This window comes from Lynx canadensis, chromosome D4, assembly GCF_007474595.2.
Source record: "Lynx canadensis isolate LIC74 chromosome D4, mLynCan4.pri.v2, whole genome shotgun sequence".
Classification (NCBI taxonomy): Eukaryota; Metazoa; Chordata; class Mammalia; order Carnivora; family Felidae; genus Lynx; species Lynx canadensis.
Window position 1 is genome coordinate 707,314 of NC_044315.2, and position 6,733 is coordinate 714,046.

A 6,733-nucleotide genomic window follows, 5' to 3' on the forward strand; every position below is an offset into this window, starting at 1 on the left:
TGTTTTTTTAAAGGTTTATTTTATTTATTTATTTTTTTAAAGTTTACTTATTTTGAGAGAGAGAGAGAGAAAGCATGAATGGGGCAGGGCCAGAGAGAGAAGAAAGCAAGAATCCCAAGCAGGCTCCACACCACCAGCACGGAGCCTGATGCGGGGCTTGAATCCACAAACCGTGAGATTATGACCTGAGCCTAAGTTGGATGCATAACTGACTGAGCCACCCAGGCGCCCCTAAAGGTTTTATTTTTAATTAATCTCAGAGCCCAATATGAGGCTTGAATTTACAACCCTGACATCAAGAGTCACATGTTCTACTGACTGAGCCAGCCAGGCGCCCCTTGCCTGTTTTAATTAGGTTGTTTGTCTTATTATGAGTGAAGGGTTCTTTACATATTCTGAATACAAGTCCTTTTATCAGATATATGGCTTACAATCTTTTTTCTTCCAGTCCATGGCACAAGTTTTTCATTTTCTTAATAGCGTCTTTTGGTACACATACATTAATTTCGTAAAGCCCAAATTATTTTTTTTTCTTTTATAGTTTTTTCATGCCTTTTGGTGTCAAGTCTAAGAATTAATTGCCTGACTAACTGGTTAAAGATTTCTTCCTATCTTCTTACAGAAGTTTGTAGTTTTATCTCTTAAATTTGGGGCTATGATCTGAGTTAGGTGTTTGTTGTTTTTTTTTAATGTTTACTTATTTTGAGAGAGAGAAACAGAGCATGAGCAAGGGAGGGACAGAGAGAGGGGGAGACGCAGAATCCGAAGCAGGCTCCAGGCTCTGAGCTGTCAGTACAGAGCCCGATGCGGGGCTCGAACTCACAAGCTGTGAGATCGTGACCTGAGCCAAAGTTGGACGCTCAACTGACTGAGCCACACAGGTGCCCTTTATTTTGAGTTAGTTTTTGAATGCATTGTGAGGTTAGCGTCTAATTAGTTCACTTTTTTTTTTTTGCATGTGAATTTGCACATGAATATTCCAACTCTTCCAGGACAATGTGTTGAAAAGATGATTATTTCCCCATTGAATTACCTTGATATCTTCACCAAAAATCTGTTAACCGTGAATGTACAGGTTTGTTTCTAGATTCTCAGTTCTGTTCTATTGTAGCCTTACTGGTTACAACAGCTTTATGTTACATTTTGCCATTAGGTAGTATACATCCTCCAACTTTGTTCTTTTTCTAAATTGTTTTCATTGTTGCAAGCTTTTTTGTGTTTCTCTGTGATTTGGGGAACTGGTGTGTGTGCGTGCGTGTGCTGTCATAAGGTAACATGATGATTGAGTGCTTGGTATTTGAACATTGCATTTAAATGCTTAGTTTATTGTTGTCGTATGGTATGGGCTCAGTAAATGCTAGCTACTGTTCTTTTCTTGTAAGATTTAAAATTTTTTTTTAAATGTTTATTTATTTTTGAGAGAGAGAGAGAGGCAGAGTGCGAGCAGGGGAGGGGCAGAGAGGGAGACACAGAATCCAAAGCAGGGTCCAGGCTCTGAGCTGTCAGCACAGAGCCCGATGTGGGCCTCAAACCCACAAACCTTTGAAATCATGACCTGAGCTGAAGTTGGATGCTTAACTGACTGAGCCACCCAGGCGCCCCTTGCTTGCAAGATTGTATAGTCTTGTGAGGATACTTAGATATTCTATAAGTATATAAAGCATAATTCTGCTTGTCCATTTTTCAGATATTCCGTTCCTTTGTTTTCCTAATTCCTATTAGGAAATTAGGAATTTCCTATTTTTTATTAGTCAGACCATGTGTGACTGCTTCTAGGTAGATGCCCTTGTTCACCTTTTTTTTAAAGATTTATTTTGAAGTGATCTGTACCCAATGTGGGCTTCAACTTACAACCCCCAAGACCAAGAGTCACATGCTCTAACAACTGAGCCAGCCGGGTGCCCCCATTATGTGTTTAACTTTTTAAAATATGAAAGTAGTGTTTAAGATTATTTTTTTTTTTAATGTCTGTTGTCTGTATTTTCAGGCTTGCACAGTATATTAGAATAAGACTGCCCTCCCATGGTGAAAATTCGGTAATTGTCTAATAAATTTAAGGGGGCTCTTTTTTTAATTTTTTTTAATGTTTATTTATTTTTGAGAGAGACAGAGATAGAATGCGAGTGGGTTAGGGGCAGAGAGAGGTGGGGACACAATTGGAAGCAGGCTCCAGGCTCTGAGGTGTCAGCACAGAGCCCGATGCGGGAGTCGAAATCACGAGCTGTGAGATCATGACCTAAGCCGAAGTCGGACACTCAACCAACTGAGCCACCCAGGCGCCCCAATGGGCTCGTTTTGGGGGGGGGAAATTTAGAAATATGTATCTTTTTTAAGGTATGTGAATTAGAGATAGGCTATTCTGTGGTCTCAAAATGGGCAGAGACAGTAGACTCCCCATAGCTGTAGGGTCACAGTGACTAACCAGCCCCAGAGGCTAGTCCGCACAGCTTGTCATAAGTCATGGGTCTTAAGTCTCCTGTTCTCTCTGGGGAAACAGTTTGCTCATCAGAGGAACTTGAGTGAGGCTGTTTCTAGTTGCAAAGTTCTCTTGGTCCCTTTGCTCCAGATGCCACTCCATCTTTGTCCTTCTGTTTCTTGGGGGATACCGTTTTATAGCCAACCCTTTCCTTCAATCCCATCTTAGAATTCTTAAGAGTCACCTTTGAGACTTAGTCCAGCATCCTCTGTGTTTTCTGTGGAATTATATAGTATTGCTACAAGTACCCTTTAGGTGAGAGGAACACTTTGGTTTTCAAGGTATTGAAATGATTAGGCATATGGATGAGAGGGGGATTTACAGACCCAGGAAGCAGAACTGCCCTTATGTTTCCTCAGGTTAGCAGTTATTCAGCAAATTTATAAGAAGAAACTTTTAAGGAGTGAGCTGTGCTGCTGGTGGCCAAGTTCTGATTGGAGGAAGGAGTTAACGAATGGATGTTTGCCGGGGTGGGGAGGGAGGAGGGGGAGGTGGAAGTGTGGCCCGGGAAGGGCTTGGACGAGCCTCTGGGGTGATGAACATAGTTTGTATCCTGATCTGCTTCCAACAAAAGGTGCTAAGACAACTGGATACCCACATCATACCACATGCAGAAATTAACTCAAAATGGAACACAGACCGAAGTGTAAGAGCTAAAACTGCTGAATATTAGGAGAAAACATGGATGTCAGTTTTTATGACCTTGGATTACACAACGGTTTCTCAGCTGTGACACTAAAAGCACAAAAAAAAAAACAAAAGAAATTTAATTAAAATCAAAATACAATATTTTTTAATGTTTATTTTTGAAGGAGTAGAAGTGAGGGAAGGGCAGAGAGAAGGGGACAAAGGATCTGAAGCGGGCTCTGCACTAACAGCAGAGAACCTGATGTGGGGCTTGAACTTATGAACCGTGAGATCATGACCCTAGCTGAAGTCAGACACTTAACCGACTGAACCACCCAGCTACCCCTTGAGATTTTTTTTCTATCTTGAAGTCCTTAATAAACCCAGTAAGTTGTCATGATTCATCTGTTTCCAACCTTTAATGGATTTCAAGTGAGTAATATTTTATATTCACCATAAAATGGGTTTGTGGCAAAAAACTTTGGTTGTTTATAATTTTTATTAGTGATTTGTTTATTTGTAAACTTATAACCAAAAATGGTTAACAGCTGTGGGATGAAGAACAAACATTAACAACAGGAAAGTAATTGCAGTGATTTCAGGAATCATTTCCAGCAGTTTGAAATTTTTTGTTCTTTTTTTAGGGGTGCCTGGGTGGCTCAGTCAGTTGAGCGTCCGACTTTGGCTCAGGTCATGATCTCACGGTTCGTGGGTTCGAGCTCCGCGTCCGGCTGTGTACTGACAGCTCAGAGCCTGGAGCCTGCTTCGGATTCTGTGTCTCCCTCTCTCTCTGCCCCTCCCCTGTTCATGCTCTGTCTCTCTCTGTCTCAAAAATAAATAAACATTAAAAAAAGAAAAAAAAAGGAAAAGGTTAACTTAGCTATTTTAAATTCTGCTACTGAGATAATAGACTGATTTGTTTAGGTAATTTTTTTTTGTTTTTTTTGTTTTTAATTTTTTAATGTTTATTCATTTTTGAGAAAGTGTGTGCATGTGCATATGTGCACATGAGCAGGGAAGGGCAGAGAGAGAGGGAGACACAGAATCCGAAGCAGGCTCCAGGCTCTGAGCTGCCAGCACAGAGCCCGATGCAGGGTTCAAACTCATGGACCGTGAGATCAAGACCTGAGCTGAAGTCGGACACTCAACCCACTGAGCCACCGAGGTGCTGTTTAGGTAATTCTAACCTTATGAATTTGATTATTAATTTCAAGACCTGGATTTTTACAATTTCAGTGAACTTTGACTTTTCTTATGTTCTTGTAAGTGACATGATATCACAGTTTTATTTTTATGATACATTGTAGTAAAATGGGTTATTGAAATCATTGGAACTTTAGAATATTTTAATTTTAATATGATTATCAATGTAATACAATCTCTTTAAGGACATCACAGTCTTTAATTTTTCTCATCAGTCAGTAATTGTCCAGTATAACAGTTACTCATATTTTATGAAACTTTATGGCTTACAAATCATTTTCACATTTTGTTTTTGTAACTGATGTATAGTCGACATACACTGTTATATTAGTTTCTGCTGATTGGACAAGTCATTACAGCACTCAGTGTTCAGTGTGGTAAACACACTCGTCATCTGTCACCACACGTTACTGCAGTATCATTGACTATATTCCCTGTGACTTACTTATGTTATAACTGGAAATTTGTACCCTTAATCCCCCCACCCACATCTCCTCTGGCAACCACTAGTTTGTTCTTTGTATTTAAGTCTGTTTGGTTTTTTGTTTGTTGGTTTGTTTTGTTTCTTAAATTCCACATATAAGTAGTCATGTAGTATTTATCTTTCTCTAACTCATTTCACTTAGCATCATACCTTCAGGGTATATTCATATTGTCACTAATTGCACGTTTTCATTCTTTTTTATGGCTTAGTAGTATTCATCTGAGTAGTATTCAGCCATAAAAAAGATGTATACACCACATCTTCTTTAGCTGTTCATCTATGGATGGACACTTGGATTGCTTCTGTATCGTGGTTATTGTAAATAATGCTGCAGTAAATGTATGGGTGCATCTACCTTTACAAATTAGTGTTTTCATTTTCTTTGGGTAAACAACCAGTAGTGGAATTAACTGGTTCATACGGTATTTCTGTTTTTAATTTTGAGGGACCTCCATACTGTTCTCCACACTGGCTCCATGAATTTACATCCCCTCCAACAGTGCATGAAGGTTCCTTTTTCTCCACATCCTCGCCAACATCTGTTGTTTCTTGAGTTGTTCATTTTAGCCATTCTGACAGGTGTGAGGTGATATCTCATTGTGGTTTTGATTTGTATTTCCCTGATGATGAGTGATGTGGAGCATCTTTTCATGTGTCTGTTGGCATCTGAATGTCCTCTTTGGAAAAATGTCTCTTCAGACTCTTGCCCTTTTTTAAATCAGACGTTTGCTTTTTTCATGTTGAGTTGTGTAAGTTCCTTATATATTTTGGATACTAACCCTTTATCGGATATGTCATTTGCAAATCTCTCCTCCTGTTCAATAGGTTGTCTTTTAGTTTTGTTAATGCTTTCCTTCGCTGTGCAAATGCTTTTTATTTTGGTGTAGTCCCAGTAGTTTATTTTTGTTCTTGTTTCCATGGCCTGGGGAGACATATCCATAAATATGTTGCTATGGCCAATGTTCAAGAGATTATTTGTCTATGTTTTCTTTTAGTTTTATGGTTTCGGGTCTGACATTTAGGTCTTTAATCTATTTTGAGTTTATTTTTGTGTATGGTGTAACAAACTGGTCCAGATTCTTTCTTTTGCATGTTGCTGTCCAGTTTTCCCGGTACCGGTACCATTTATTGAAGAGACTGTCTTTTCCCCACTGTATATTCTTGCCTCCTTTGTAGTAGACTAATTGACCTATAAATATGGGTTTATTTCTGAGCTCTCTATTCTGTTCTATTGATCTATGAGTTTTGTGCTAGAACCATACTATTTTGATCACTACAGCTTTGTGTAGTTTACCTTGAAATCTGGTGTTGTGGTACCTGCAGCTTTTTTCTTTCTCAAGATTACTTTGGCTATTCATGGTCTTCTGTGGTTCCATACAAATTTTAGTATTATTTTTTCTCATTCCTTGAAAATTCACGTACATTTTGTCATTCAATCTCATGGCAACATAACTGATCAGTATTGTCACGACTGCCCTTTGTATATGAGGAGACTGGCTCAAAGAGATATTGACTTGCCAGAGCTATAAATGGAGCTGGATTTCTGGGTTTGTTCTTCCAACTCAAACTCTGTATTCCTGGGCTTATCCTGTTATGTCACTACTGGTGGTTAACTTTTATTATCTTAATAACACTTGGATCTTATCCCTACAGCTTTATAAACAAAAGTAACTGTTTGCTTTAGGTTTCCAAACTTGGGTCAGAGTTTAAGAAATTAAGTAAATTTCCTATAAAGCATTATTCTCAACCAGCTGCAATTTGACACTGGCGTCTCCTGGGTAGAGACTTTCCACACCCCCCACCCCCTACCAGTACGGTCCAGCCCAGGATGCCAGCAGTGCCAAAGTTGGAGACCCTCACTAGGAAAAACAAGACCTATTTACCCATTCCTGACCTGGATATTCAAACCCTCCACCCCATCTTACATACATGTAATATTTTTT

At 39.2% G+C, this 6,733-nt stretch overlaps 1 protein-coding gene across 2 annotated transcripts in view; it reads left to right on the forward strand.

The window, feature by feature from the left end:
• LOC115500051 (centromere protein P) overlaps positions 1 to 6,733 on the forward strand; it is a 230,225-nt gene that overhangs the window by 108,626 nt on the left and 114,866 nt on the right. The gene's annotated exons all lie outside the window — the stretch shown is intronic.